The sequence below is a fragment of the Macaca nemestrina genome, chromosome 16 (genome assembly GCF_043159975.1).
Source record: "Macaca nemestrina isolate mMacNem1 chromosome 16, mMacNem.hap1, whole genome shotgun sequence".
Taxonomy (NCBI): Eukaryota; Metazoa; Chordata; class Mammalia; order Primates; family Cercopithecidae; genus Macaca; species Macaca nemestrina.
Genome location: NC_092140.1, coordinates 39,155,577 through 39,177,365, shown reverse-complemented (window position 1 = coordinate 39,177,365; position 21,789 = coordinate 39,155,577). Strand labels below are relative to the sequence as shown.

At 35.1% G+C, this 21,789-nt stretch overlaps 1 long non-coding RNA gene across 3 annotated transcripts in view; it reads left to right on the top strand.

The window, feature by feature from the left end:
* The window catches only part of LOC105481752 (uncharacterized), a 232,217-nt gene that overhangs the window by 185,867 nt on the left and 24,561 nt on the right, over window positions 1-21,789 (top strand). For all 3 annotated transcript variants that reach the window (XR_987167.3, XR_987164.3, XR_011614735.1), the window contains exons 3-5: window positions 13,909-13,991; window positions 17,270-17,346; window positions 18,364-18,497. This is a non-coding gene — a long non-coding RNA (uncharacterized lncRNA). The remainder of the gene's footprint in view (window positions 1-13,908; window positions 13,992-17,269; window positions 17,347-18,363; window positions 18,498-21,789) is intronic.

Below are 21,789 nucleotides of genomic sequence, written 5' to 3'. Positions count from 1 at the left end.
TTCACTCAACTAACATCTTTTCAATACTTTCTCTGTGCAGAGCATGCTACTCAATTGCTCATTAAAAAAACATATGTATGCAACTTGCATTAAATGAATACCTATAGCTGTACGCTTTCACCATGTGTATTTTCAAAATGATGTAAAAGTCAAGTTTGCTGGGAGAGGCAAATGCCTTTTGGCCGAAAATACATATAAAAGAGAGAATTAGCCAGCGGGGCTAAGTTGTTTTCATTGTCATCTCAGTTACTGAGAAACTGGTTTCAAATGATCTTTTATCACCATAGGAGAATGAGAGCATTTGCAACTGCCGAAGTGGAGGGGTAATTTCCTTCTAGAGCTAATGAATACCTGGTGCTTTCTTTGTTTCTCAGTTAATCCATTGGCAGATGTGGCTCTGAGGTACAAAGATGTCTTAAAACCTTGGGGATTGAAAACTGGCCTTTTGTTTTAAGAAATTCAAGAGCTATATTTTTTTTCTCTGAAATTGGAAAAACAGACTGGCCCACTATGAAATATTTCTGTATGCAAAATGACATTGTGTGATAGATAATAGGGAAAATATTAAATCTGACATGCTGCTTGCTTAAGACAGAACAATGTGGGATGCCTCAATTTCAAAAACACACGAATGAGCTCAATGGGCTCATTTTCATTGCAGTATCCCATCATGCCACTGCCCTTCAATTGAAATTGTGGTTGTGTTGCCAGTAAATCACTGGCCATAGGTGAATATATTGTAGTTAAAGTGCACTCTTTTTAGAAGCACATGCATTCTCATTTTACAATGTGTGTTGGAGACTTACTAATTGTTCAGCAAGACTGTTTCCTCTCCTTCCTGGGCACAAAGATGATATTTCCCAGTCTTCTGGTGGTTAGGCATGACCATGTAACTGAATTCTGCTCATTGTTGGTAAAACAGATGGGTCCCAGCTTCACAGGTGGCCCATGAATTCTCCCCATGCATAATCCTCCATGTTCTTATGGCTCCTGCTGGCTCGAGGCAGATGAGCACAGTGACCTTGGAAGCCATGGTTTGAAGATGTAGAAGCCAGCATATGAAAAATTGAATTGAAATTCTTTGTCCCTGTTTGAAGGGAGCTGTCTACTCACGAATCAGGAACATTTGCTTTGGTCTTTACATAAATGAAAAACAAAATTTTCTCCTGCATGAACCAATATACATGTTTAAAAAAATTCATTTGTTTCAACTGTTAGCATTACCCAAATTAATATACAATGTATTTTTCATATATAATTGGTTATTCCCAGCCAAGATTCCCTCTTTCTATCCTAGATTCTGCTGTCACATGTTGAATTTGGTTCTTCCTCCTCCTTTGTTGCAGATCCTAAATCATCATCACCTTCCTGTAGGTCCTTATCACTGTTCCATACTTACCAGCCCTTCCTACTTGTAGGCACCTCTCCAATTATCATCTTATTTTACAGCTCATTGGTGATCAGGTGTGTGATGCAGTGAGAAGGAGGGAAAAGGCAATATAAAACACTACCTCGCTACTCCTATTCCTAATCTGTCTGTTAATCTTTCCACCTTCCCTTCCTCTGTCTCCCTACCCTTCATCCTCCTTTTATTCTCTTCCTATTTGTCATTTCCTAGAATTTCTGTTCTTATTTTTCACTATGTCAGAGCCTCATTCTCTGCTTTCTATTGTGTAGTCTTAACTCCCTCTGCTCCGCTAGCCTCTGGTTGTAGCATGGCCCCGCCATCAGTGGGCATCTCCTCATATGGAGGTATAATTTTAGATGTAACAGATAGCATAGAGCATAGAAAGAGGAGAAAAAATCCCAAGACACTTCAGTGAGGGCAGTAGTGGGACATGGAAGCCAATAAATTGTTTAAAGAAGAGCGGAACAATCATGTTGAATGTAGCTGAGATATCAGCCATGGCAGGAAAACATCCTTTATGCTTGGCAATTCTAAGAGGTATTCAGAAGAAATGGTCAGAAAGGAAGTTAGACTGGAAAAGAGTGAGAGTACTAGTGGGATAACTGGATACAAATATATGCATATAGACAACTCTTGAAAATTCTGTGAAGTGTAAACAGTTAGAGAATGAAGAAAATGGAGCAGAGAATAAAGACCCAGGTTGGGGTGATGAGTAGCGACAGGGTATGAAGATAATCCTTAGCAAATGGGTAAGGGGAGGAGACACGTGGGAAGAGAAAGCTGAGAAGAAAAATATGGAACAATTATGATTATGGATGAGTCTGATGGCATTTTGTTCTCCTCTAAGGAAGTCATATTCTCATAAACAGAAATTATTATGCATGATAAGAAATAGAGGTAAATAAGAATTGTAACCAACACTTACATTTAGATGCACACATTTACATATATTTATTTGTGCAGTAGAGAGTAGTATTGATAAAAGCATATCAAAATGGAGCTGAAATACTGAAAACACGAAATGGTCTCCCAACTTTACCAGAATTCATGTTGAGAGGAAAAAATATTATTCATTTGTTCATTGCATAACTTAGCATTCCATTTCTAGTACCACAACCGTATACTCTTTTCTGATTTTACTTGTTTAAAAATTATTGCACTTTGATAATGATCAGCACTTTAAAGCCCAGGGACGCTATACAACTTTAGTTCACCCGCACAAAAATGGAAATCAAAAAATATCCAAGAAGATTATTGACCTTCATTCTAATGAGCAGCCTGGGTAATATGCATCACTTTGATTTCATTTCCTAACATAAAGCATCACCAGAAAATACAATTATAAATTTATCTCCATCCACTAGGATTCTAATAGAGAGCAATGAGAAAGTAATGGGACAGCAATGAATGATTATTTAATAGTAACAGTGTACATATGATAAAAGTAGAATATTTCTTTAAGTTATACTTTTTATTCTACTTTACAGCAAACTCTCATTAAATAAGTGAAGCATAGTTCCCCAATTCAATTTACTTTGATTTGTTTCAATTCAGTCCAATTCAGCTCTACTCAACTCAACTCAAGAAACATATTTATTTAAGAAGCCAAAAGACATACGAAATCTTAGGCTTTGAAAAGAACTGTTTCTTTTTCTCCCCAGTACAAACTATGTAGATGACTATCAATATAGCATGAAAACATATTAAATTTGAAATTGGAAAATTTGGCAAGAGGTTTTACTGCAAGAATGAAACCATTAAAAAAAAAAAAGAATGAGCCAAATTTATGCTTGGGGATGCTTTAGAGAAATTAAAAGTTTTCTTAATCACAGCTATCATATAATTGATGCTTTCTATTGTTAAGAAACTTCATAAGAATGAAACTCCAGAATTCTTTTCTTGAAATTATACAAATTGAAATGGCATTATGGAATCTGTATTTTTTTTCAGTTGTTATATAAAAACACTGGGGAGTTGAGGACAGAGGATGTTTCTGAGACAGACATGGTGGTATCTTGGAGAGAGGCTGGGGGACATTAGGAAGGAACCAGTTAGTCAGTGAGAAACTTCTTGTGGTAGGTGTCCTAGTTTGCAAGGGCTGCCATAGCAAAGATCTCAAACTGGGTGGCTTAAAAAATAGAAACATATTGTTTCACAGTTCTAGAGGTTCGAGGTCTGAAATTGAAGTGTCAGTAGGGCTGTTCTCTCTCTCTCTGAAAACTGTAGGGGAGAATCCTCCATTGCTTCTTTCTAGCTTCTGGTGGTGGCCATTGATCTTTGGCGTTCCTTGGCTTGCAGCAGTGTCTCGCCAATCTCTGTCTCTGTTGTCATGTGGCATGCACCCTATGTATCTATATCTTCTCATGGTGTTTTCTTCTTTTTATGAGGAAGTGCTAGACATATTGGAGTAGGACTCACCTTCATGACGTTACCCTCACTTGATTCCATCTACAAAGACCCTATTTTCAAATAAGGTCACATACAGGTACCAGGGCTTAGGATTTCAACATATATTTTGTAGGGACACAATTTAACCTATCACAAGAGATATGACTTGAATACTTTTTTATAGAGAGTGACTTCTAATATTCTGTATTAGGCTCTCTCTGCAGAGCTGTTCTGTGTCTAATGTTACTAGATCTTTAGTGTTATTCCCAAATCTTCAATAAATTTCTACCAATTCCTGATGTGAGCAGCATTTTTACAAAATCAAGGTAAAGAAACTTTGTTCCATGCCTTAACCAGTGTGAGGCAGAGAGAAAAAGAACAGATTTGAGTACCAAATAATATAGAATGATACAGAATATAAGCTAAATTTCTGTAACAAAGAAAACCTAAGTACAGTGGGTTTAATAAAACAAAAGTTCAATTTTCTCTGATCTTACGGTCTATAGTTTGGTTGCCAGTTCAGGTAAGGCAGGCAATTCCACACAAGGTCACAGGGAACCCAAGTTAGCAAGCATTTCTGGGTCGAAGTTAACTATTTCCTTGTCACCATTTTCTAGCGAGCAAGAAGTAAGAAAAGAACATAAAGGCAAACTGCTTCGTTTTTGAAGGACATGATTTAGAAGTCCCAAGCATAATTTGCTCTCAACTATCACTGGCCAGAAATTGATCAGATTGGTCAGACCTAGCTGCAAAAGAGTCTGGGAAATGTAATCTTGGTCTGACCAATGGTGTGCCTTGTTGAACTGATAGGAGGGGGATTCTGGTTCAAATAATAAGAGAGGAAATGGATACCAGGAAACAATGAGCAATCTCTGTCACAGGTAACAATAACGTGAGACTGAGAGTTCACTGAGAATAAAAAATGGTCATTAGAATTAACTAGGTTAAACCCCCAGGAATTCTCAGGCACCTCAGGACTTCCAAAAGACAGCATGGCAGTTGAAAATTGTCTCGGAGTTGGAAGTGTGGTGTTTACCAAAACAAAAGACCTAACTAATAGTATTAATAGTTTTTATTTTCAAAGTACAAGGAGACCACAGTGGATAACTAGACTTCATGTAACAGAAGAGAGAAGTTTATGTTGGAAGCTCAGCATTAAAAAGAAAGGAGGCAACTATAGTAAGCTATATTAAAGTAGTGTTGCAACTGTGGTTTTAAAGATGGGGAAGAAGAGGATTGAGAGTTGATTTGTAATTAATTGTCACTTATTTATTGTAAGACATGCAACTGAAGAGTTTTAGAGAGAAATTATGGAAAGCACAGGGGCAAAAAACCAACAATAACAAATGTAATTACATTCATTTTGAGATTTAAACAAGGCATTCATATTTAAGGTATAAAGTTACATATAATAAAGTTAAAAAAGTTCTGGTAGCAAGCCCCAACACATTTGGTTGTACACAAATAATCTAATATTTGCTTAAAAATATTTAAAAACTACTACTAGCATGATAATTAATGGCAAAATACCCAAAGCTTTTCCCTCAGCTTGAGAACAGCCAAAGATAATCACTATTATATTATATCAAAGGTTCTACCCAGTTCTACCCACTATTATATTGTATTGAAGGTGCTACCCAATAAGGCAAGCAAACAAATGAACCCCTTTCCCCGCCCAAATTATTTCTCAAAATAATTGAGAAATAGATCTGTAAGGCTGTCTTTTTTTCTGATAGACAATATAATTGTACACGTAGAAAGTCCAAAAGAATTTACAAGTACACTACTAGAACTTAGCAACATTGCTGAATTAAAAGTCAATATAAGAAATACATTTTATTTTTATATTACAGTAACAAATAATAAATTAAAAATTAAAAAATACCATTCACAGTAGCATCAAAGAAATCAAATAACCTGCAATGAATCAAAGAAAGATATTTAAGACTTCTACACGGAAAACAATGTTATTAGCGTTATTAAGGAGAAAAAATAAGTAGATATATCTTGTTCATGGATTGGAAGACTCAAAAGTATTTAGATGTCAATCCTTTACAAATTGTTCTATAGATTCATCACAATCTCTATTAAATCCTCAGTAAGCTGTTTGTGGAAATGACAATTCTTAAACATTTATATGGAAATGCAAAGACAAAAGTTAGCTACATCAATTTGAATTCAAAAAACAAAGTAAGAGGACTTACGCGCCCAGATGTTAAGACCTATTGAAAGCTATAGTACATAGTTATTATTGGCTGAATGATAGGCAACTAAACCTATCCTCTCCTCTCCAAAAATAATCCATACCTACACCATCACCAGATTTATATCAAACAAGACACTGTAGTATAGTGGAAAGCCTTTTTAATAAATAATTCTGGGTCAATTTTTATCCACATGGAAAAAATTAATTTTGACCTCACACCATACACAAAAATCAACTCCAAAAATCAATTACAGATCTAACTTTAAAAGGTGAAAATAATAAGACTTTTAAAAGAAATTGTGGGCACATTTCTTTGTAACCTTGAAGTAGGCAAAAATTTATTAAATATAATACAAAATGCACTAGTTTTAACAACAAAATGGATAACTTCAATGATATTAACATTTTGAAATTCATTTTATTAAAAAACACTATTAAGAGAGTGAGAAGGCAATCTTACCATGGGATATGACATTTCTAATTCATATGTCTGAAAAATACTAAATCTAGACTACGCAAATACCTATTAATCAATAAGAGGTAAACATCTGAACAGAAAAATGGGCAAAAGTTTTTAAGGCACATCACAAAAGAAAATATCAAAATGGCCAATAAACATATGATATAAAAATAAATATATAAAATACCAATGAATATATGAAAAGGTACTGAACTTTGGGAAAAACTCATGAGGGAAATGCAAATTAAAAGCACAATGCTACATACACCATTAGACATACACACACATTCACATTCACACTCACACTCACACTCACATGGGAATGGTTACAAAGCAAATGACAGATAAATCCAAGTGTTTACAAGGATGTGGAGCAACCTGAACTTTCATGCACTGCTGTCAGGATGTGGTGTGATACAACCACTTTGGAAAGTCTTTGGCAGAATCTATTAAGTTGAAAGTATGCACATCCCATGACTCAGAAGTGTCGTTACCTAGGCATATATACCATTAAAATGAGTACCTATTTTCACCAAAATATATGTACAAAGATGTTCATGTTGGCAATATTTAAAATGGCCAGAAACAGAATTTGTCAAATGCCTACCACCAGTGGAAAGGATAAATAAATTGTTTATTATTAATTATTAATTTATTTATTATTAATTAATTCCCTCAACAGGATGCTCTATGGAGATGAGAATTAATAAACAGAAACTGTATGCCACTACATGGATAACTCTCACAAATATGATGAGAGACAAATAAACAAATAAAAAAAGCCAGACACAAAGAGTCCATAGTGCATACTATTATTTATTTCAGGTTCAAAATCAAGCAAAACTAATCTGTAATGTAGGAAGTCAAGATAGCATTTACTCTTGGTTGGGGTAGAGAAGTTACTGGAAGGATGAGGAAAAAAACTTCTGGGTGTTCTATTTCTTGATCTGATAGGGGGTTACCTGGATGTATTTAATTTGTTAGAATTCAGAATGCTGTGCAAATACAATTTGTGTACATTTCTACATAGAAATTATACTTTAATGCAATTAAAAACATCAATTATACTATCTTATGGTTACATGCCAGACAAAATAGTTAGAAGGCACAGTTTAAACTCTTAAGGAATTTCATAAATCCAAGTAAGAAAAATGAAATTCATGCCATGATATGATTTGAATGCAAAGAAGCAATAATTAAAATGAAAATAATATACCAGAACTGAAATGAGGAGGCAAATTCAAGGAAAAGCAAATGGGATTAAAATAATTCCTAGGATAAGCCCTTTCTTTACTTTTGTTTTGGGCGTAGTGTTTGGAAAAGACATGCAACATTATATTTTAAAATAACATATATCTTTTAATTTTAAAAAAGTGGTAATTTTTGCAAAATAAAATTTGAGAATTCTAAGGAGGTAAAACAAGTTATAGAAAATCTTGAAGCAGATTTAATTAACAAACAATAAAAAAGTGTTAAAAGGACATTTGCCTAACAAGTGAAGGATTCATAAAGGTGAAAAAAGTCAATGACTCCATGACATTCTATGAGTGGGTGAAATTTGTCCCTCCTTAATGACTTTTTCTAATCTACTATAGTTGGCCCTCTGCATCTGTGGGTTCTGCATACATGGATTCAGACAACTGCAGATAAAAATATTTGAAAAAAACTCCACAACAATAAATAAATAATACAAATAAAAAACAATATAGTATAACAACTATTTACATAGTATTAGGTATTATAAGTAATCTGGAGATGATTTAAAGAATATGAAAGGAGGTACACAGGTACATGCAAATACAATACTATTTTGTATAAAGGACTTGAGCATCCTTGGATTTTGGTATTCTGCAGGTTGGGGGTAAGCAGTCTTGGAATCAATCTCACATGGATACCAAGGAAAATCTGCACTTTTCTACCCGCTCCCCACCCCCCGCCTTTTTTTTCTAGTCCAAGTAAACCTATCTAGGTGGAGTTGAAATGAAGATTTTGTAACCCAAATACTGAGTAATTATTATAATTGCCATGGGTTCAACAGAAATGATCTCAAAATGCAAAAAGTGTCATCTCTTTCAATGACAAATTATATCTCTTCTGAGTGATCTGACGTTTTCAACTGTATGGTAAAATTAGGGATACAAAATGTAGACACCAGCCATAGCTTGTACGATATTCTCTGACTTCAAGGCAGTTATTTGCAACTCATGGTCTCTTCTATGGAAAATTAAAAGAAAAAAACTGTTTTTCTACTCACTGCACTTCTGGCACAAGATATGTGGGTTTTCCAAACTAAGCGATTCTGTGGTTCTCTGTGGACACCAAGAGGGTGTCCTATAATTTAATTCAATTCTGACACCAATTGCCTGGAATTAGTGCAGACCCCTGAGATTAAGGAATCAGGCCCATAAGACTGTCCCCCTAGTTCAGATATCAATCTCAGTTAGTGGATCCCTGTGTTATCCACACTTCTATCTTACTTGTCTACAAATCAGGAGTTCCTACAAGCCCCTCTTCATATTCAATAATTTGCTATAAAGGGTCACACAATTCAGGGAAACACTTTACTTATGTTTACTAGTTTATTTTAAAGAATATCATAGAGGATACAAATGAACAGTGAGATAAAGAGATAAATAGGGCAAAGTATTAGGGAAGGGGTGTGGAACTTCCATATCCAATCTGGGTGCACCCCCATCTCAGCATCCCAATGTGCTCATCAACCTAAAAACTTTCTGAGTTCCACTGTCTAGAGTTTTTAACAAGGTTTCATTAAGTGGGCATGATTGATTACATCATTAGCCATTGATTAGTGACTCAATCTCTAGCCCCTTTTCATTGCTTAGGTTGAGCTGAAAGTTCTAACCCTGCTATCATGTTTTGGTTTTTCTAGTGACTGGCTTCCATCCTGAAGCTATCTAGGGATGTTATCTAGTCATCTCATTAGCATACAAAAGATGTTCATCACTTTGGAGATTCCTAAGGTTTTAAAAGCTCCTGTGTCTGGAATCAGGGTCAAAGACCAAATATTAGAACAAAAGATGCTCCTAGCACCCCATCACTCAGGAAATTACAAGGATTTTAAGAACTCTGTATTAGGAACTTAGGGAAGAGACCAAATATGTATTTCCTATTATGTCATAAATATCTATTTCTCAAAACAGAAGTTGAGTCTCTTCTGTGACGCATCTAACAGTTGGAAAATCTCTTCTTATCCTATCCCTGTAAAAAATCGCCTTTGTGGGGGCTGAGGCAATAATGATCCTCTTAGCAGGCCTCATTCAGGCCACTTGAGAGATTCTAATGCATTGAGAGGATTCATAAAATAGTTTCTCCGAAGTAAGATTACATGTTTATTTTGTACATACACCCAGACGTTTTGCAGTAAGTGCATTTTTATAATTCTAATAGATTTCCAGGGTACCACCTATTCTTTTTTCTATGCTAGTAGCCAGAGGCTGTTGAGATGGGAGTAATTTTTTAAAAATTCTGAATATAAACAAAGTAAATATCACTGCCAATTTGTTCATCTGCCAAACCTTCCAATTGCCTTATTTCAAAATTGTATTTATTTATTTATTAAAATCTGGTTTGTTGTTAAATAAAAACAACAATGACCTCTAGTTTATCTTCCCCTATTTTGTGTAGCCAATTTTTAACTGGCAAAATCAGAGAAATTCAGATGCCACTATTACTTAAATCATAGGGAAAAAAAGATAGTGGCACTAGGGTAATTCATTTTAAAAACACTGTGGACCATTATTTGGAGGTGTGGTTCTTTTACTTCCCGCTGTCTCAGGCACTCAATCTTATTTTCAAGGACTATGCCTTTCCAGTGAAGAACGGAAGAGCAGTATTTACACGTAAGCTCAAAAGAAATGCCGTGAAAGGAAATGAGCAAACTTTAAGTTCTATCTTTAATGCTGCATTATAGAGAAATTCCTCAAATCAAGTATTGCTCTTGAAGAGAGAGGTCTCTCTAGCTCTAGGACTATTATTACCCCACTGTGTGGGATTACTAAACCCGTCCAACTCAAGTTGCTTGTTTCAAACACCTCTTTCCCTTGTATTTTCAAGGTGCATTATGTATGTATTCAGATATATTCAAGGACATCGCCCTGTGTGTTCTGTTTGTAGGGTTCCAACCTTGGTACCTCACATAAAGACCTACAGGGAGTGCTAAGCAGACAGCTAGCTTTTGAGTGCCTGTCTCATTCACACATCTCTACTTCCGCTTTTAATTTCCCTCTCTCTTGCAAATTCTTCAAATTCTTCAAGTTTACTTTGTTTTTGTTCCTCATTTTTCCCATACTTACTTGAGTTTCTCCTCTCATTTTCTTCTGAAAACTTCAAGCCTTTTTTTTAATCTTAAATCATGACTGCTTCTTTTTCTCTGTCCTTCAGCTGAGACTATATATATTTTAGTACATGAATGTTGTATTTACATCACAATTAAACCATTTAACACTAAGTACAATAAAATTTTAGGGGACTAAATACTGTGTTCTCTTCTGTGGAAATAACATAATTCCTTTATCTGAATCAGAGTTTGTAGTGGGAAGCTGTTATTGTATCGTATTGCTACAGAATTACTAAAGGGTACCAGCAATCAAGAACTCATGAATAACTTTACTACTGTATATATCACTAGACTTAGCACTTGGCAGTTCTTGGGAAAAGGAAAACTACAAAAACTCTTCCAGATTGTTTTGGAGAAACAGTTATTGTTCCTGAAAGTGGACGTCACATGAGCTTTCATCAATTCTCATGAGCGGGTATACCATTTGGCATTTTAAACTTCCTTTTTCACTTATGTTGCATCCCTATAAATGAAGCATAATTTTTGATAAAGCGTATGAAAAACAGAGGTAGTCATTTAGCATTTAGAGAAGTAAGAGATCTAAGAGATATGAGTTCATTTTAGCACTGGGACCAGGAGAAGTGAAATGAGTTTCTCAAGGCAAGTTATTGATAGAACAAGAACTGAAACACAACTTGACTGAATCCACTGGGCTTTTTACTATTCCACTGTATGTCCAGAGTCAGATGTAGATGATCACATTTATTTCCAGGGTCTGTGATTCTCATTACATGATGTGGGGGAAGAAACAATGAAGTTTCAATAACCAAAGTGTTGGGATAGCTCAGAGTTGGCTCCTGCAGCCATTTCTAGCTGGCTGCAAAGAGGAAGCTGCAAGCTGGTGCTGAGGAATGAATGTTAGCCAGCATTCTAGGATTCAACAAGAAGACCAGATTAAAACAATGGAAGATAAAGGGTGACTTATTATATTAGTCAAGGTTCTCTAGAGAAACAGAACCAAATGTGTGTAGGTGTGTGTGTGTGTATTATGTATGAAGAGATTTATCATGAGGTATTGGATTACATGAATATGGAAGCTGAGAAGTTCCACAATCTGTGCTCTGCAAGCTGATGACCCAGGAAAGCTAGTGATGACCCAGGAAAGCTTGAAAGTCTCAAGCCAGAGAACCAATGATTTAGATTCCATTCTGTGTTTGAGGGCCTGACAACCAGGAGCACCAAGGGCAGAAGAAGATTGATGTTCTAGCTTAAGCAGACAGGCAGGGAGTAAATTCAACCTTCTTCCATCTTTTTCTTCTATTCAGGTCTTCATCAGATTGGGTGGTGGCTATCTACATTAGGGAGGACCATCTGCTTTATTTAGTCCACCAATTAAAATGTGAATCTCTTCCAGAAACACTCTTACAGACACTTCCAGAAATAATGTTTAAGAGCTATCTGGGCATCCTATGGGTCAGTCAAGTTGACATGTGAAATGAACCATCATACATAGGGACAGCCATTTTAATACCTGGGTAACTATTAGTCTGTTTTCACGCTGCTGATAAAGACATACCCAACACTGGGCTATTTACAAAAGAAAGAGGTTTAATGGACTTACAGTTCCACATGGCTGGGGAGGCCTCACAATCATGGCAGAAGTCACATCTTATGTGGATGGTGGCAGGAAAAGAGACAGAGGGCTTGTTCAGGGAAACTCCTCCTTATACTACTGTCAAATCTCATGAGACTTATTCATTATCATGAGAACAGCATGGGAAAGATCTGTCCCTGTGATTAAATTACCTCCCACTGGGTCCCTGTCACAATGCATGGGAATTCCAGATGAAATTTGGGTGGGGACACAGCCACACTATGTCAGTAACCTTTGGTGAGAATGGGGAAAGAACTAGGCAAGATATAGATAAAGTAAGAGTGATTTCTTTCTAGGCAGGGCAGCAATCGTTACATGATGGTATTTTATTCTAAAGAACATTCACAATCTTGTCTGAAACTATTTCTCAAGCCTTATCTCTACATTTTCTGCATGACCCCATTTTTCTCCTGCAGTATTGATTTCAGCTAGGCTAACTGGCCATCCCTTATTGTGCTATGCATCTACTTATTCATTTTTCAATGTTTTCATGTCTTTATATACAGGCAGTCCTCGACTTTCAACATTTCACTATGTGTGAATTCAGTTACTATGGTTTAGTTATATGACACCAGTCATCCAGCAAATCAATTCAAAATTTAGTTACCAGGATATGTTAACTATAATAATAACATAAAACATAAACTTTGCTGCTATGTCTTCAGTGCAAAAATCACTACTGAAATAATATATGCACATCATGACTGGTGACCAATCATATTGCTTCTTTCAAAATATGTTGGTAATTGGTCCTTACTCATCTGTTACTCAGTTCATGCACAGACAGCAAGTTGTCTTGCTTCCTTGATCCCAATGATAGCCCCATGTGATATTTTAGAAATACAGATAATTGAAAGAGAAAATTGGTCAACAATGATGAGAGTGTAGCAAAAAAAGAAAACTCATAATGCTAAAAGTGAAATTTGAATTGGATATAAATGGAGTTATAGGAGAAACAGTTGCCTGTAGGAATGTTGATACTGCCACTGTTTGAAAGACTCCAGATGTGCAGCCAGAGGAACTTAGTGAAGGTGAATTTATTGACATAAACGAAGAAAGTGGTTGTGATGAAAGGATAAAGATGTCCCAGTAGAAGTGTGACATTGGCAAAAAAAACTTCACATTAAAAAATTCTTGGGATATTTCTTGATGCTGAAAGCATAAAAGGTTAAGTGTTAGAAGCTGATTTCCTTTAGAAGGGAATGTGATGAAAAGAAGGAAATGAGAAGAAGGAAAACAGTGTTCAAACTACTCTTAAGTATTTTTTTTTTAACAACAATATGAGACACTTTAATTCTCAAAGTTTCTAATATTTAAAATTTCAGTGGACTAAAGAAATATTGAGTTTGCTATTTTCCATTCTTTTATTTGTTTAGAACTAAGAGTAAGACAGTTTTAATGTTTTGAGAAAAAATGTAAAGGTCATATATTTGTAGTTTTTGTCAATAATTGTAGTTTTTGTTTTGATTATTAAGATTGTCTTTCATAATTTCAGCATGCAGTCATTTTCATGGCCCTACACTATTGTGCAAAGCAAGGACTGCTTGTAGATAGCATTTTGTGTCCACCTCCATCACAGTAAGTATCATGTTTGATTGTCATTATTTATATGTGTCTGTCTCCCACATGAGACCATTGAATTTCGTGGAATAAGAACAACATCATTTCTACATTTCCCCCAAATGTCTTCTATAGCAACTGGTATATAGTATGCCTGCAACAGTTTTGATGATTGAAAGAAAATATAACTTCTATTTAATCTCAGGAATTTTACATAGGAAGCGTATTGAACAACATATACTTTCTACATTTGTGTGCTTTTGTGCTCAAAATCGTTAAAGAACAGGAGGACTAAGTGATAACTTTGAGAATTTTTACCTTTATAGACAAAAGGTATTTATGTCAGTCTGTTTAGTGTTGCTATAACAAAATATCTATGGCAGGGTAATTTATAAAGAAAAAAGGTGTATTTGGCTCATGATTCTCGTGGCTGGAAAGTTCAAGACCAGGAAGCCCATCTGATGAGGGTCTTGTGCTGTTTCAATCATGATGTGTGCAAAGAGACAAAAGACAAGAAGAAACAACTTGCTCTTTTGGTAACTAATCCAGTCCACAAGAGTAAGGACTCATTCCTGAGAGATGACATTAATCTATTCATCTGGGATTTTTCCCTCATGACTCAAACACTTCCCACTAAGCCCCATGTCCTAACACTGCCTCATAGGGGATCAAAATTTAACATAAGTTTTGATGGGGACAAATCTCATCCAAACCATAGCTATATATAAACCCCATACCTCAGAAAAAAAATACTGACAAATATCCACTATTAATAGTTAATTCCTGTCACTATTGAACAAAGAATGCCCTAATAACAATTTATAGATGAAACTTTTGACTTCAAACTATGAGGAAGAGAAAATATTCCCTTATTAAGGTTTGTTTGATGAAGGAACATCAAAATAAGCACATTCATAGACACAGAATATATCTAAAACACACTGGGATACAAAGTAGATTTTTATTCTTGGTTATTACTATGTAGTCACTTTTTGTAGTAAGTGGGATTATAGTAGATCTAGAATGCTATGGTATCTCACTGGAAATTAATCGTTGGTAAAATGGCAAAAATGGTTGGTATCTTGCCTTTTATGTAGTCTATTCTGTTTCTCTACATCTCAAACATCAGATCAATTGTTGGAAGTCATTAGGGAACGTGGATTAGTTGATAGTAAAAGAGATTTTGCAACCTGAGGATAGTTTTGTATTGCTTGTAAACCAGTGATTCTTAAACTTTCTTCTGAAGTATCATTGAAGTATCACTGACATGCAGTCTTACCATGCATGACTGGTACATAGCTCATATCACAGGCAGCTAACCATGTGAATTCAACCACACAAAACTGATCAATATCCTGTTTAACAAGATGAGTCCATTGGTCACACACACTTGGATATCAGAGCAGGTCAAAGTGCTATAAAAGTTTCTAGGAGCTTACTTTCAAATTCTGTTTTGATCTTGCATTGCACCAATATGTGGTCCATATTTTGAGTGGTGCTGCTTTATTCTTTATTTATTCTATAAATTCAGCATTTTGAGCTTCTTGATTATTAAAGACTTTCACCTTCCTTCATCAGCTATTCATTCTCATGATCATGTCCTGTATCATGCTAAGCACAAAGCAGGTGTTTAAAAAATGTTTATTAGTTGAATAAATATGTGAACAAATTAATAAATGATGAAGAAATTACAGAATAAAAGACGAGTACCTATGAAGAGAATAGGAATTCAAAAAGTGAGAAGTGAGAGGCAATGAGGGGAGCCTATGCTTAGGTGAAGGTTCTACCTAAGTGTTGCTGGAGGTGGCATTTTACACTGCAGGTGGATGCTCAGTTACAACCCTATTTGAAATATGTCAAGTAACATATGCAATTTTGATTCAGCTAGAATCAAGGTGAACTCAATATTTCTATAAATCTGTCTTTCAAGATTAAATTCACAGTCTTTAAATATCTGTCAACCAGGACTCTTCTGACTCCATGTCATGGAGACTCTTAGAGACTCTGAGAGTTTTTTGCTCTTTGGGGATTAAAATGGGGTTGTGAGTTGCATTGTGTGCAAGACTTACACTCTTAACAACCTGTATTAGTCTGTTTTTATTGCTATAAAGCAATATCTGAGGCTGTGTAATTTATAAGAAAAGAGGCTTATTTGGCTCACAGTTCAGCAGGCTGTACAAGAAGCATGGCATCAGCATCTGCTTCTGGTGAGGGCTTCAGGGAGCTTCCAATAATGGCAGAAGTGGAAGGGGAGCTGGCATGTCTCATGATGAGAGAGGGGACAAGAGGAGGAGGCATGAGGGATGCCATGCTCTTTTAAACAATCAGTTCTCAAATGACATAGTAGAATGAGAACTCACTCATTACCCCAGGGAGGGTACCATGACATTCATGAGGGATCTGCCCTGGTAACCCAAACCCCTCCCTCTAGGACCTACCTCTGACATAGGGGGCATGGGGGAGAAAAATCGAATGGGACAAATATCCAAACTATATTACAACCCTAGTCTACTGTTACAATAAACAAAAAATAAGATTAAAACATTAAAGTAGATGTTAGAAGTTTTCATGATCAGAGGATTGATTTTTCTCCAAAAGCTCCTCATTTTGGCATACCTATGGTATACAATTTTTTCTGCGGAAAATACAAAAAAAGGGGAAAATATTTTGTAAAGCAAATATTTTCCTTTTGGGGGTAAGATTATAAATGCTGAAAGATAATACAAATAATTTTTCTTAGAAGCATATTATAGATAGATAGATAATTCAATAACATTTTTAAGAGGCCATTGTTATGGACTGAGCTCCTGCATTAGACCCCAACAGACCAGAACAAACCATAGTAGAGTTGCTCATGTTAGGTGTCACCTACTCAAACTAGAAATAGAAATGTGCCAGTTTTACAAAAAAATAGAATATTCGTAACCAATCATAAGTGGCCAGTCAACTGGAGCTGGCATAATAAGAAAACTCCCTCTTCTTTAATTCTGTAAGAAAAATAACCTGAAGTAACTGGATATCAACCAATTTGCTTTTTGCACTATGCTGTTTTCTTGTTCCTGCTCAAGCTACCTTGCAAAAACTGACTGTTCTGCTGTGCCCAATGGATTGCCTAGTTTGTAGATGAGATGCTGCCCAATTCATGAATTATTATTCATGAATATTATTTTATTGGTGATTATTCATGAATCACCAATAAAAGCTAACTAGATTTTTAGACTCAGTTTGTTGAAATTTTGATCTTTGACAATGCAGTATTCTCCCCTTGTCCACAGTTTCACTTTCCATTGTTTCAGCTATCCCAGGTCCCAGCCTACGTGAGGTTAATCAAGTTCCGAGAATATTAAGTGGAAATTCCAGAAATAAACAATTAGTAAGTTTTAAATTGCTCACTTTCTGAGTAGTGTGATAAAATCTTATGCTGTCCTACTTTGTGGGATACACTGAACGGAAGGATGATTTATGTCCTGGGCAGACATACAGGATGTAAATCATCCCTTTATCCCACGTCTCAACACTGTCTGTCCTACCCACTACCCAACACTGTTTGTCCTACCCATCCCTTAGTTATGCAACAGTCATGTTGGTTATTATATCAACAGATCACAAGAAGAAAGGTAAGTACAGCACAATAAGATATTTCTGAAGAGCGAGAGAGAGAAAGAGAGAGAGAGAGAGACACTACAGTCGTATAACCTTTATTACAGTATACTATGATGATTGTTCTATTTTATTATTATTGTTGCTAATCTCTTATTGTACCTAATTTATAAATTAAAGTTAATCATAGATATGTACATATAGATTAAAAACAGTATATGTAGGTTTCAGTATTAGCTGTGATTTCAAGCATCTACTGGAGGTCTTAAAATCTCCACAGATAAGGGGAGATTACTATATTTAATCCATATATTATGTATATCTGTATCCACATTAAAGTTAGAAGAGAATTAAATTAGCAATGAATAAAGAAGTAAATATTTTAACCAGTATCAGTAATTTGCACATACAACTAGGATAATGAATTATAGGATAATGAGCAAAAGAAGCATAAAATGCTTAATGGCCCCGGTACTCACGGCTGTAAAATTCTACTCTGAGTCATGTTTAATTGAAACATATGCTTTCCAACAGTTTTCACATTGCTTTGAAAAGTTAACCTGACAATTTTTTACCTAATGAAAAGATGGATCAACACATAACAATACATATATAGACAGCCTTTTAAAAGTAAAATATTACAGTAGATTAATGTAAAGTAAATAGTCAAAGTTTGGGTTTTTTGAAGAATTTTTGTAATGATCTTGCATTAAAAGAGCACTTTGTTGGTAATATCTCTGCACAAACTCTATTTTTAGTATTCAAGTCATGTTTATTCCACTCCTGTTAGTCTTCTATCCCCTCCAAAAGAAGCTGAAAAGCAAATCCAGCCTCCATTGACGGGCAGCTGGTTTACACAATGATGACATCATTCTCAGAGTGTTCAAATGAATATGAATCAAGTTATAACTGGTGACGAAAGAGGTAAGGAAAGATAACTTTCTCCTTTCACAGGAGTGAATTCTGATAATGTAGTCCATCTAACTGATTCAGCTTTGGCAGCAAGTTTGAAATTAAGATATTACAATATGGAGTCAATTTTGACAAAATCAAAAGATTCAGTGTAGAAATAGAAATAGGAAAGAAACTCCATTAGGTAATTACGACAACCTAAGCACCAAAACTACTAATATCTTTAGTCTCATATGATAGTCCTGGAAAAGTTGGATATGAATGGAAAGTAGCTGGAATCCTACTATAAGGGAAATAGGATCAAAAATCCTTTGATCTTTAAAGGAATTATTTTGGAAACTGAATGACCTAATTGTACACTGTAATTTAGGCCACTTTCCAGTAATTTATATAATAGCATTTCTTAGATATAATTGAAATAATTTTGATTATATGACAGCAAATACATATTAGGTGCTGAGAAATAAAAATAACAAAATATAACAAAGATAAAAAAGTCTACAAACAATGTGCTTATATTATATTCATACTGTAAGTATGAATCTTTCATTAAAAGGGGAGACATTCTTTTCCTTTTTGTTTTCCTCAATTACAGCAAAAATATTAATTTGATAGGTAGTTGCAGCTACTTGGTAAATTTTAAGATCGTCATTCCTTTGAAGTAATTAAGGATGTATAGTATAATTTTATAATTATAGTTAATACATTTTTAAAACTTAATGCAGTTTAAAATACTCCTTTAGAACCTATTAGTTAAATGTTTCTTTTTCATGTTTCATCTGATTATATGCAACAATTGTGATTTAAATCTGATTTGCACAACTAAAGTATTTGGTGGCCATATATAATGGGGAGCTATTAATTCTTTTAAATCCATAAATGCTATTTTAGAATGGTAATGTCTCTTTGAAACACAAAGATAATTGAATCCAGTTATAATACATCAATAAATGTGTAGAGCATGGACAACCTCTGAATAGTATTACAATATTTCGAGAATTACAAAAGATGGGGCTTATGTTAAAGATTCCTGTACCTAATTAATCACTCAGTTTAGTAGAGATATTAGTCTCAGACTAGATTAGGACTACCAATTATAAGGAGAAAACAGATTGAGAAGATTCTAAAGAGACAAAATATTTTACAAGAGATGTAGAATTATTTCTAAATCCCAAAGTGCAATTAGTTTTTTCCAACATTTATGCCATAAGTTTCCTTTACAACATTCCTGTCAACCAATCCAGCATCTTCTCATCTTCCTCCATGAAAGGGAACTCACTGTCCTTTAAGGCAGCCCAGTTTTGAGGCAGTCAAGTCGTTGATTTTTCTTATTGACATCTACCCTTCTAAACTTCTCCCCAGTGAGACAGCACATCCACGTAATTGAATAGGACTCATTCTCCAAACTCTTCTGCCCACCCTAACTTCTATCTATCCTGCCTCTGTTTGCACTAGCCTTGCCTTTCACATTTTCATTCTCTCATCTTGTAATCCAAAAAAGGAAATTATCCTGGAAGATTTTTTTTGGGTCCAATGGAACAAATACTAATAAAAGAAAAGATACCTACTTACTTCTCCCTGGAGAAGTTTATCCACCGAATATACTTTTTGTGAATAAAAGAACCCATTGATAAGATTAACTTTCACTAGGCAGCATTGCAAATGCTTGCATGCACATTCTGAGCAGAGGACCTTATTTTAAATTCTGGTTTTGTAATTTGCTAGTTGTGTGACCTTGGGCAAATGACTTAAGTTCCCTGAACTTAGTATCCTTATCTGTGAATGGTAATATTTAATAGTTTTTCCTAGGGTTACTGTTATATGAGGTTTAAATTATTTAATACAAAGCATTTAAAATGGTGTCAGATACATAGTAAGAATCCAATAAGTGAATGATTAGTGTTACAGAATACATGGAGATGAGAAGAGAGACGAATTGGGGGAGGAGAGAAGAGAGAGAAAGGAGAGATGGCAGGGTAAGGAAAGCAGTGATATTCTGCAGACCATGAACCTCACACTCTCACCTAATTTCATTCCTGAAATTGCTCATCCAGAGAAGGTCTCAGCCAGGAGGACTATGGCAAGTGTGAAATGAACTAAAAAGTCAGAGGCTTATACCTGATGCTGTGTAGTTCTTAATGCCCTGCTGAATAACATCAGATAAGTTTTGGTTGGCTTTTACTTTATTTTAAAACATTTTGTATATTAATTTTTGTTTAGATAATATATTTACATAATTCAAAATTCTAAAGATATAAAGAGATAGGGCAAAAGTTAACCACCCACTCTGTTCCCTATCCACTCAATTCCCAACTCATGTAGCCACCAATTTTATCAGGTTTTCGAATGAAAAGATATTATTAGGTGATAGGTAGAGACAGAGTTCTTTAATCTCAACTCTCTGATTTTGGAACACAAGGACAGCAAAAAGGCAGTTTGGAGAAATGTTTTCCAAATATGTCTTTGTTACTGGTTTTTTCCATTTTTACCAGTGGGATAGTTATTCTCCATGAGTACATTTTGGAAACCGGATAAATTTTTCAAAGATGCTGCTTTGTTAACTTGTCAAGATTTTATGTATTTCACACTGACTGTACACATTATCTATACCATAACAGAAAATCTTTTATGAAGAAAAACCAGATACATTATATTTCATGTAGGCTTTGATCTATGAATTCGTCTTAGGCTTGTGTTTCAAAAAAGAAAAAAAAAATAGTCGGATACAGTTTTATCTATCAAACCTAGCTTCCTTAACAAAGTCTGAGGAAACCAAATCATATTATGTTGGATTGATTTCGCTTTTTTAGACAGTATATAGAAGGGGTAAAAGGTCTCTGATTCTATCAAATATGCCCTGAAAAATAAATCTTGTGATTTGTTCATCTTCTCTCCATCTATCAAAATGAAACTAATAAACAGCCCCAGATGCAGCAGTAGAAAGACGAACAATTTTTTTTCCACACCAACCAAGTAGAAACTAATATCTTCCGGAAAAGGGGCTGATTGTCAGTTTCCCCATATGGCCAACCCTCCTGACTTGAGAAGTCACAAGGGAAAGAGTGGAAGTACTAAACTCTTCTATTAGCAGAGCTTCACTGGTAAACATTGGATTTCACCTAAAAGTTAAAATGTGGGCATATACTTAACTGGTGAATAGTGGCATGCACCATGAATTTTCTCTTCCTGTTATTTTGTGAATTAAAAAGTATTTGCAAGCTTTAGCTTTATAGTCAGACATCTCACGTTATTGGCTTGCAGTGGGAATGCTTCAGGAAGAAGCTGTTTATGCAAGGCTATACAC